Below are 10,507 nucleotides of genomic sequence, written 5' to 3' on the forward strand. Positions count from 1 at the left end.
GCAGCTCACAACTGTCTGTAACTCCAAGGTCTGACACCCTCACACAGACATATATGCAGGCCAAACACCAATGTACATAAGATAAAAAGAAATTCTAAAAAAACAAAAAAAAAACGCAACACATCTTTGCGTAGTTAAATATTCCACAACAATGACCTTGCAGATCTGATTTTCTGTACTCTTCTCCCTCCACAGGCAGGGATTACAGAGATATACCACCTGGCGTGGTTTATGCACCATTGGTGACCAAACCAGGGGGTTGGCGGATGCTAGAGGCACTGTACCAATTGAGTTGTATCCCCAGCCACTTTCAGGTTTCTTATCCCTCAGTGGTGGTGAATATGAAGCCATGCCATAGTCTCTGTAAGTGTAGGTGAAAACAAATGGGGTGGAGAGACGGTAAAGAGCACTGGCTGCTCTTGTAGAGGAGCTGGGATTAGTTCCCAGCACCCGCTTGGAAGCTCACTACTGTCTGTTACTTTAGTTCCAAGGGATCCAATGCCCTTATCTGGCTTCCATGACCATCAGGCACATACGTGTATGCAGGCAAAACCCTTGCAGACTGTCTTAGGGCTACTATTGCTGTCACCATGAGCAGAGCAGCTTAGCAAGCAAAGGGTTTATCTGGCTTACACATCCATGCCACTCTTCATCAGTGAAGGAAGTCAGGACAGGAACTCGAGCAGGGCAGGAACCTGGAGGCAGAGGCCACGGAGAAGCGCTGCTTCCTTATAGAACCCAGGACCACCAGCCCAGGGGTGGCACCACACACAATGGGTTGGTCCCACCCCAAACAATCACTAATTAAGAAAATGCTCTACAGCTGGATCTTAAGGAGGCATTTTCTCAATTGAAGTTCAAGCCTCCTTTTAGATAACCTTAGCTTGTTAAGTTGATATAAAACTAGTCAGTCCACACATACGTAATAAAAATAAAAATTTTAAAATAGTGATAAGGGAAGGGAGTTTAACTCAAAGGTAGAGCACATGCAGGTATGAAGTAGACCTTGATGAGAAAGAGAAGAATGGCAAGATCTCAGTACTGTTCTACACGCCTTACCTGTGATGGTTCAACAACCCATTGACACCAAGTGTGTTGTTACGCTTATTCGACAGCTAGGAAAACCATTTCAGAGCTGGGCAGTGGTGGCTCACTCCTTTAATTCCCACCACTTGGGAGGCAGAGATAGGCAGCCAGGACTCTACAGAGAAACCCTGTCTTGAAAAACCAAACCCCCCTCAAAAAAAAGAAAGGAAGAAAGAAAGAAAGAAAGAAAGAAAGAAAGAAAGAAAGAAAGAAAGAAAGAAAGACAATCCAATAACTGACTTGTCTGGCTGGCAAAATGTGGGAAACCAAAACTTCCACCCAGCTTAATCTAGTGCTCAAACTCAACGTCTGACAAAGCTAGTATTTTTTTTACTGAAGAGACATTAACCTACTAGCATCCGAACATGTTTGCCCTGAGTCTAATCATGGGGAAACAGACAACTCCAAATAGAGACACATCCTTCAAAACAACTGGCCTGAAGTCTTCCAAAAGGTCAATGTTGTGAAACACGCACAAACACCCAAGTGGAGTCAGTTAGGCAAGTGCCTTAGATTAAGGGAGAAAACAAAGATACACCTACTGAGTCCAGCGTGTATCCTTTGATGGGATCTCACTCCGTTTCCCACCAAAATGCTATCAAAGCTATTCCTGGGAGCACCTGGAGACGTAGGTGTAGATTGCACAGCATCAATGTTAAATTTCTTTTTTTTTCTTTTCTTTTTTTTTTTTTGGTTTTTTGAGACAGGGTTTCTCTGTAGCTTTGGTGCCTCTCCCGGAACTAGCTCTTGTAGACCAGGCTGGCCTCGAACTCCCAGAGATCCGCCTGCCTCTGCCTCCTGAGTACTGGGATTAAAGGCGTGCGCCACCACCACCTGGCTAATGTTAAATTTCTTATTCAAGTTTTGCATTGTGGTTGTACAAGGCAATGTCCTCAAGATATACTCCATATTGTATACAACAAAGTAGATGGATGTCGTTCCGTGGCTCAGAAGCCGGGCACGGTGGTGCACACCTGTAATCTCAGCACTCAGGAGGCTGAGGCACGACAGTCGCAAGTTTGAGGGCAGCCCTGGCTATATAGTATGACCATGTGTCAATAAACAAACTGACACAGATGTTGAACAAAAAGTAAGAGAGGGAGAGAGACACAATAACTAAATATAATACACGATTCTTGATTGGCTACAGGACACTTCTGGTGTAATGTAGCAGGTCCACGAGCTAATGAGATGACTCTGTGGGTAAAATTATTTTCTGCCAAACCTGAGGACCCGCGTTCAATCCCCAAAACCCACATTAGATGGAAGGAGAGAACAGACTTCTGCAAATTGTCCTCCTCCGACATGCACATAAATAAATAAAATAAATGCAAAAAGTAGTTCTTTAATTTGGGGATTGAAGAGATAGTTCAGCAGTTAAGAGCACTGGCTGTTTTTCCAGAGGACCCAGGTTTGTTCCCCAGCACCCCCATGTGATGGCTCACAACCTTCTATAACTCCAGTACCAGAGGCTCTGACTCCCTCTTCTGTACCCCTCCAAGGCTGTTGGAACCGTCTGGGGTCCTGGCCTCCAGCTGCTCTCCCCTACTAGTGACCTTTACTTGGCCTTCTGATTTGTGCTGCCGAAAGCTGTGTCCAGCTCTGCTTCCTGAGCACGTGTTGTCTTTGTCGTTGATTGAGGATCAGGAGATGAAGTTTTCACCTGCTGGCCCACCTGACTGTGTTGGGTATATAAGCCTCCGTGGTGCTATTCAATAAAGGGCTTCTTACCAGTGACTAGAGGTGTGTGTCTCTGTCTGTGCTGTCTCTGTGTGTCTTTGTGTGTTTCCATCTCCAGCCCCTTGCCCGAGGCTCACGAATGGTTCTATAGTGCAGGCGCTGCAATAAAGGAGGAGTACTATATTGTCGGACGCTACACAAGGCCACCAAGCACACATGTGATATTTATATTACATATATTCATGCCAGCAAAATATGGATACATGTAAAAGTCAATGAAATGTCAAGTAGAGGCTTTAAAACATGCTATTTGGTTGCAGGGCGGTAGTGGCGCACACCTCTAATCCCAGCACTGGAGGTGGGGGCAGAGGCAGGCAGATCTCTATGAGTTTGAAGCCAGCCTGGTCTACAAAGCAAGTACCAAGACAGCTAGGACTGCTACACAGAGAAATCCTGTCTTGAAAAACTAAGAAAAAAACAAACGAAAGAGGAGAATATTTTTGTGGAGGCCCAAAAATGTGAACCTATTTCTACCTTGTCTGAAGGTCAGAGAGTTTCAGCCTGCTCAAAATTGTCAACAAGTGTGACGACACAGGCTGATCTAGGGTGTGGCTACGTGGTGTTTTGGACATTAAGATGGCCCATAGAGGTCTATTCTTTCTACCCCGACCAGGGTCAGAGAATTCAAGTATACTTCTGCTCCTTCTTTTGAATTAATAGGTTTGACCTAGGGAGTAGCTAGCTGCCTTCAGGATACTTGGACTAGGGTGGGTTCACTACCTAAACAGCATTAATGACTTGATGTCTCAAGTATTGAGGAAAGTAACTGTTCTGATTGTCCTTTGTATCACGTTAAAGCAGTCTTTTGCCACCCCTTCCCACCCCCCTTGTATTGGGGTATAAAAGTGCATGGAAAATTAAACACAGGCAATTTCAGTATTCACTGGAACTCTCTCCCAGTACTGTCCTATCTTTCTGTTTTATTATTTTCACTCAGGTCTTTGTTCTCTTTACTTATTTTTCTAAACCCCATGCCCCTACTCTGGTAAGTGGTATCCTTGTTGAAGCTGGCATCTGACACTATTTGGAGCCAGGCATGGTGATATATATATATATATATATATATATATATATATATATATGCAAATATATGTATACTTACACATATATTTGATGTAACTCCCGCACTACGATGATATTGTAATTACATAAGAGAATTTCCTTACTGAAAAGCAACAAATGCCCTAGTTTTGAAGGGGTCGTGGTTTCTGCAACCACCTTGCAAGTGATGTTGATGAGTTTTAAAAGGTCCAGGGCGGTGTGAAGAAGCAAATGTAACAATATGTAAGGCAGGAGAAAGGTATGCGGATGTCTACGGAAACTGTCTGGCAAATCTTCTGAGCTTTGAAATGTGCCCAAATAGCAAGGAGAGGAGCCCCATCAGAGCCACCTAAAGCCAAGGCTGGTGTCTAAAAGACTGTTATGCTGTTACATCAGTGTGGCTGTGATCAAGAAACCTTTGAATGTCCTGTCCCTTTCTACTGCTTGGGTAGCTCTCCAATCCATCATCGCCTTCATCGCTACTCCTGTCTGCAGCTCCGCATCTTCCCTGATTGCAGCCTGTCAGTCGACTTATTAATCCATCCCCACAGCAGCCTGAATAACCTTTCTAAAGGGCACCATTACCATGCGTCCGTTAAAAGCTTTCAATGATTCTCTGCCTCTTCTCTTGCCTTTCCAGCCTTTCTGGTCTCTGTTTTTGTTTTTTTTTTTTTTGTTTTTTTGTTTTGTTTTGTTTTTTTGTTTTTCGAGACAGGGTTTCTCTGTGGCTTTGGAGCCTGTCCTGGAACTAGCTCTTGTAGACCAGGCTGGTCTCGAACTCACAGAGATCTGCCTGCCTCTGCCTCCAGAGTGCTGGGATTAAAGGCGTGCGCCACCATCGCCCGGCTCTGGTCTCTGTTTATTTCAGACGCTCAGTCTCCCTCCTTCCTCCTGACAATGCTCACGCTACTAGGATTCTAGCAGTACTGAGCATCTAGCAGTCTCTGCACTCAGGGGCTTAGTGCCTGATCATCCCTTTCTCGGAAGAGCATCTCGGGCCCGACTGATCAGCTCCTCCCCGAAGCTCGGTGTCTGATCCTCTCCGCTCGGTGCAGTATGTAAATGTTGGCCCCAGATGTACGTGTTTGGTCTGGATTCTCAGAAACTTGTGGACAGAGCCTTGTTTACCGTTAGGTGTTTGAACACGGTTGTAATAGCTGCAGTGGAGAGGGGGAAGGACCAACCGTTTTTCCTTCACCTGGCTGTTGGGTGAACAGCCTGCACGGCCACCCAACCCAGTAAGACTTGTGTCTTAGGAAGCTGCCAAGATCCAGAGGAGCCTGAATTGCTATCTCCTCTATGTAACTTGTTTTTCTCATGTTCACTTCAGAACAAGAGAGGCCAGGAGATAAGGGAGCTGGAGACAAAGACCCACCCTATCCGGATCTGCGGGTCAGAATCGGCTGTCTGTGTTATTTCTCTCACTTCAGTCCTGGTTCAAGACTCCATCTTTTCTTTTCCTGACTTCCTTTCTTTCTTTTGTTTTTGTTTTGTTTTTCAAGACAGGGTTTCTCTGTAGCTTTGGAACCAGTCCTGGAGGTAGCTCTTGTAGACCAGGCTGGCTTCAAACTCACAGAGATCCTCCTGCCTCTGCCTCCAGAGTGTTAGGGTTAAAGGCCCACACTACCACCGACTGGCTTTCCTGAGTTTCTTAACAATAAAGAAGTGAGATTTCAAGAGCTCAAAGGGTGGCAGATTTGTGCAAGTTGGTGCCCAAAGAGTTTTTAAGAAATTAGAAAGAAAAAAAAATGATACTAGAAAGATGGCTTCGTGAGTATAGTGCTTGGCACAGAAGTGTCACATGAAAGTGCCCATGAAAGGTCGGGTGTGAACATGTGTTCATAACCTCAGTGTGGGGAGGACACAGGCCTTTGGAACCCTTGAGGTTTACATTGACCAAAGTCAGTGTCCTCCAGGCTCAATGAAGAGACCCTGTCTCAAAAAAATATGGTGGAGGGTAACAGAGAAAGACACTAGACTACAACCTTTGGCTTACACACACACACACACACACACACACACACACACACACACACACTCACACACACACACACGGAGAGAAAAGATGAAAAGAACCAAGAATGTAGTGCAGTCCTGTAATCCCAGGACTTTGGAGGGCCAGGTGCTTAAGGTAACCCTTGACTATACAACAAAAAGTATATATAAAAATTATATAAAGTATAAAGTCTCTCCATATATATACACATACACATATATGCACACATGTATGTGTATATATGTGTGTATATATGTATACAGACATGTATACATGCATGCATATCACATATATATGTATATGGATACTTTTTAGAAGACTGTAGATAAGATAATGTCTTTGGTTGTTTATGGTTAAAGAATGATAAAAGATTACCAAATTTTTTAAAACTTCCTTTTTACTTTTTTTTACTCTTAATTAGATATTGTAATGATTCAGCCCCACAACATGGCTGACACTTCCCGGTTCCAGGGCCACACGTATGGACAAGCCCTCAGGCAGAAGTGCCTAATGGCCCCGGGAATCTTAAAGGACCCCGCGTGACCCACGTGCAGCATGGTTGCATCATCTACATAGGATGCAGCTGCGTGAGCCCTTGCACACATGCGTGAGCTCCATCATCTGCATATGATATAACCATGTTATCCCTCTGTGCATATGAGCTAGGCAGCCCTTAAAAGCTGGAGGCGCCATCTTTAGCCCCCCCCTGCACACCCACCTCACCAGGCCTGCACATGCCCTCTAATAAACTCCTAAGAGAGTTTGTTCTGTGTTCTGTGTTTTCTTCTCACACGCGCCAGGTAATTTCACATGCTTTCTTTCATCTTCTAAATTAACTTTTATTATTTCCGTTCTAAACAAACTTCACTTCTTAAAAGAAGAAAATCAATTTCTCTATGTCATGACAGCTTGTCTAAAACACACACATGTATACACACACATACATACACACACACACACACACACACAAATACACACCAGAGTCTGAAGGAGGAAGGGAGAAGAAAGGCACACATTTCTGGGCTGATTAAGCAGGTATGTTCAGTTTGGGATAATTTGGGCCACATGCTGCTATGTGCTTTTTCCATATCTAGCCAACTTCAGTAAAAAACACTATCCTATTTCCCAAGATTTAAAATGTACAGGCCGGATGGTGCCATTAGTTCCAGCACTCGGGCGGCAGAGGCAGACAGATCTCTTTGAGTTTGAGGCCAGCCTGGTCTACACAGTGAGTTTTGGGACAGCCCAGGTTACACAGTGAAACCTGTCTCTAAATAAAGTAAGTAAGAGCAAGCTTCAGTGGCTTCGAGAATACTGACAGTGTAGCACAACCACCACCTCTCTCTGATCCAGAATATTTCTTCCCATACACTACACTCACTGCATAAGCTCGTCTCCTTGTCATTTGTCCTAGGCTTTGGCAAACGGAGTTGGTGACTTATCTATCCGAGATAGTCGTTTTGTTGTTGTTGTTGTTGTTGTTTGTTTTTTAATGGAGTGGGTTAGCTACTTGTCATGTTGATGCAACAAAACTCCTAACAGAAGCAGTGAAGCTGCAGTTCACACTGGGTCTTCAATCAAGAAGCAGAAGGCAAGCCGGGCGGTGGTGGCGCACGCCTTTAATCCCAGCACTTGGGAGGCAGAGGCAGGAGGATCTCTGTGAGTTCGAGACCAGCCTGGTCTACAAGAGCTAGTTCCAGGACAGGCTCCAAAAACCACAGAGAAACCCTGTCTCAAAAAAAAAAAAAAAAAAAAAAAAAAAAAAAAAGAAGCAGAGGGCAATAAATGTTGCTGCTCAGCTTGTTTTCTCAGTCCATGGAATGGTGCTGCCCACATCCAGGCTGGGTCTTCCCATCTCAGCTAACCGACTTTGGGTAACCCCTCACAGACGTACCAGAGGCTAGCATCATCCAGACAATCCCTCACAGACATACCAGAGGCTATAGCATCGTCTAGACAATCCCTCACAGACATACCAGAGGCTATAGCATCGTCTAGACAATCCCTCACAGACGTACCAGAGGCTATAGCATCGTCTAGACAATCCCTCACAGACGTACCAGAGGCTATAGCATCGTCTAGACAATCCCTCACAGACGTACCAGAGGCTATAGCATCGTCTAGACAATCCCTCACAGACGTGCCAGAGGCTATAGCATCGTCTAGACAATCCCTCACAGACGTACCAGAGGCTATATCATCGTCTAGACAATCCCTCACAGGCATGAGGCTTGTCTGCTCAGTGACTGTAGACCCTGTCTTACTGACATCAGTATTAACTATCAAGGCTTTTGCCAGCAATGCAACCTGTTCTACTTTAGACAAGAATTTATGCAGCCCAGAGTGGCCTTGAACTCAAGATACTTCTGCCCCAAGCCTCCCAAATTCTGGGATTCTAGGCAACTGTGACTATTCCTGGATACGATATTAATATAACTTTCATCAACAGATCCCACAGGAACGTTCAGGTTTCTAACTTCTCTTCAGTCTTTGGCTTGGTCCATGTCCCCACACTCTAGATCTGTTTTTGCCTTTGTTGACAGCTAACTCTTCACAGCCCCAAATGGCTCTGCCCTCTGTGTCACCCTCTTGGTTCCTAAGGCATTTGAACTCAAGTGCAGTTTACTGGTCTTCACACCCCTCTCCGTGTAAAGATCTCAAGGCGACAAGACCACCAGAAAGAGGAGAAAACAGTATACAGGGGTCGGTACAAGCTGGAGTCTTCAAAGAGGAAGGAGCCTCAACAGAGAAAATGTCTCCATAAGATCCAACAGTAGAGCATTTTCTTAATTAGTGACTGACGTGGGTGGGTCCAGACGTTGTGGGTGGTGCCATCCCTGGGCTGGTGGTCCTGGGTTCTATAAGAAGCAGGCTGAGCAAGCCATGGGGAGTAAGCCAGTAAGCGGCACCCTCCGTGACCTCTGCATCAGCTCCTGCCTCCAGGATCCTGCTCTGTTTGAGCTCCTGTCCTCACTGTCTTCGATGGTGCACAGTGCTGTGCAGTGTGAGCCAAAGAAACCCTTCCCTCCCCAAGTTGCTTTGGCTCGTGGTGTTTGGTCACAGCCATGGAAACCCTAATGAGGACAGAGGGAAGGACAGACGAGCCCCATCTCTCCCTGTTAGTGTAGACCTCTCAACTGCTGTGAGCCTTAGTTTCCCCATCTTTCAAACAGCTATAAGACCTACCTGGGGACAGGTATGTAGCTTAGTTGGTAGAGGTGCTCCCTTCATGAAGCCCTAAGTTCAATCTCCAGCACAGAATAAGCTGGGTACAGTTGGCACAACCTGTAACCCCGACACTTGACAGAGGTTCCAGGCTATTCTCAGCTTTGTGGTGAGTCTGAGGCCAGCCTGGGCCACACACGGTCCTGTCTCAAAACAACATGAGGTTATGAGGCTGAATGTACAACACCATGTCTGGTGCCACTCCTGTCCCTGTGGGTTAACAGGGACTCATAACGGCTCTCTTTAAATATTCAAAAATAAGAAGAAGGTTAAGAGAGGTTACATGATATATTAAAGTCAGCTCAGCATATCAGAGGCCAACCGTGAATTCCCCCCATTGCCCTTGACAAATTGAAAGTCAGCATTCCAAATGCAACCATAGGAGAATTTTTTTTTTTTTGCAAGCCCAGGGACACTGGATGGCAAGGGCACAGGTTTAGCCGGGAGGGGATCAATGGTTGGTCTTGAGTAACTTCACCCTCACCTTATGCAAGCAATGGAGCTACTGATGTCAAAGCAGTTTGGTCAGAATGGAGAGGAAACTCCTTTGATGTGTTCCAGGCTGGATCAGCTTCCCAACCAGCTTTTCCTACTCCTGATCCCACCCCTGAAACCAAAGCGGAGGGACAGCTGCTGTGGGCTCTCAGGTTCTCTGCTGATTCCTAAGGAAGTTTGTGAATGGTTTTTTTCAAATATAACCACTTAAACTGCATCTTAAAACCAAGTTTAAAAGCCATGAATCCCCACAACTATCCAAATAGAGGGAGGTTAAATGATGCATTAAAGGTGACCCAGCGAATCAGAGGCCAGCAGTGAATTCCACCATGGCCCTTGACAAAATGAAAGTCAGCATTTTCAAACGGAACCATAGGAGATTTTTGCAAGCCTGGGGACATTCAACAGGAAAGACAATAGGGGCCAGCAAGGTGGCTCAGTGGGTTGAGGCACTGTTGACAAGCCTGATGGCCTAAATTCAATCCCCAGAGCCCACAGGGCAGAAGGAACAAAACTAGTCTGCAAACTGTCTTCTGACCTCCATGTGTGTTCTGTGACAGAAAGACAGACAGACAAATACACACACACACATACACACACACACAATGTAAACAATAGAGGTATTAAATGCTCAAATCTCTTTCCTCTTTAATCATTTTATTCTTGGTATGACTCTTATTATGCCCTGTGTGTGTCCTTGAACATGTCCTATCCCAGCCCAAGTCCAGTGACCTCCCACTGGCAACTTGGAATGGGCCACAGAGAGTGCTCACAACACAGAAATCAGTGTTGCAAACCAAGGTCCCCTCACTGTCTTCTTCCTTGTTTAAGCAAGAGTTAGCAAGTGATGTCGGTGATTCAAACGCAGACTGTTGGTTTTTGTTTTGTTTTGTTTTTAATTTTGAATTCATGTACTTTTTTGTT

This window comes from Microtus pennsylvanicus, chromosome 1 (assembly GCF_037038515.1).
Source record: "Microtus pennsylvanicus isolate mMicPen1 chromosome 1, mMicPen1.hap1, whole genome shotgun sequence".
In the NCBI taxonomy this organism is placed as follows: Eukaryota; Metazoa; Chordata; class Mammalia; order Rodentia; family Cricetidae; genus Microtus; species Microtus pennsylvanicus.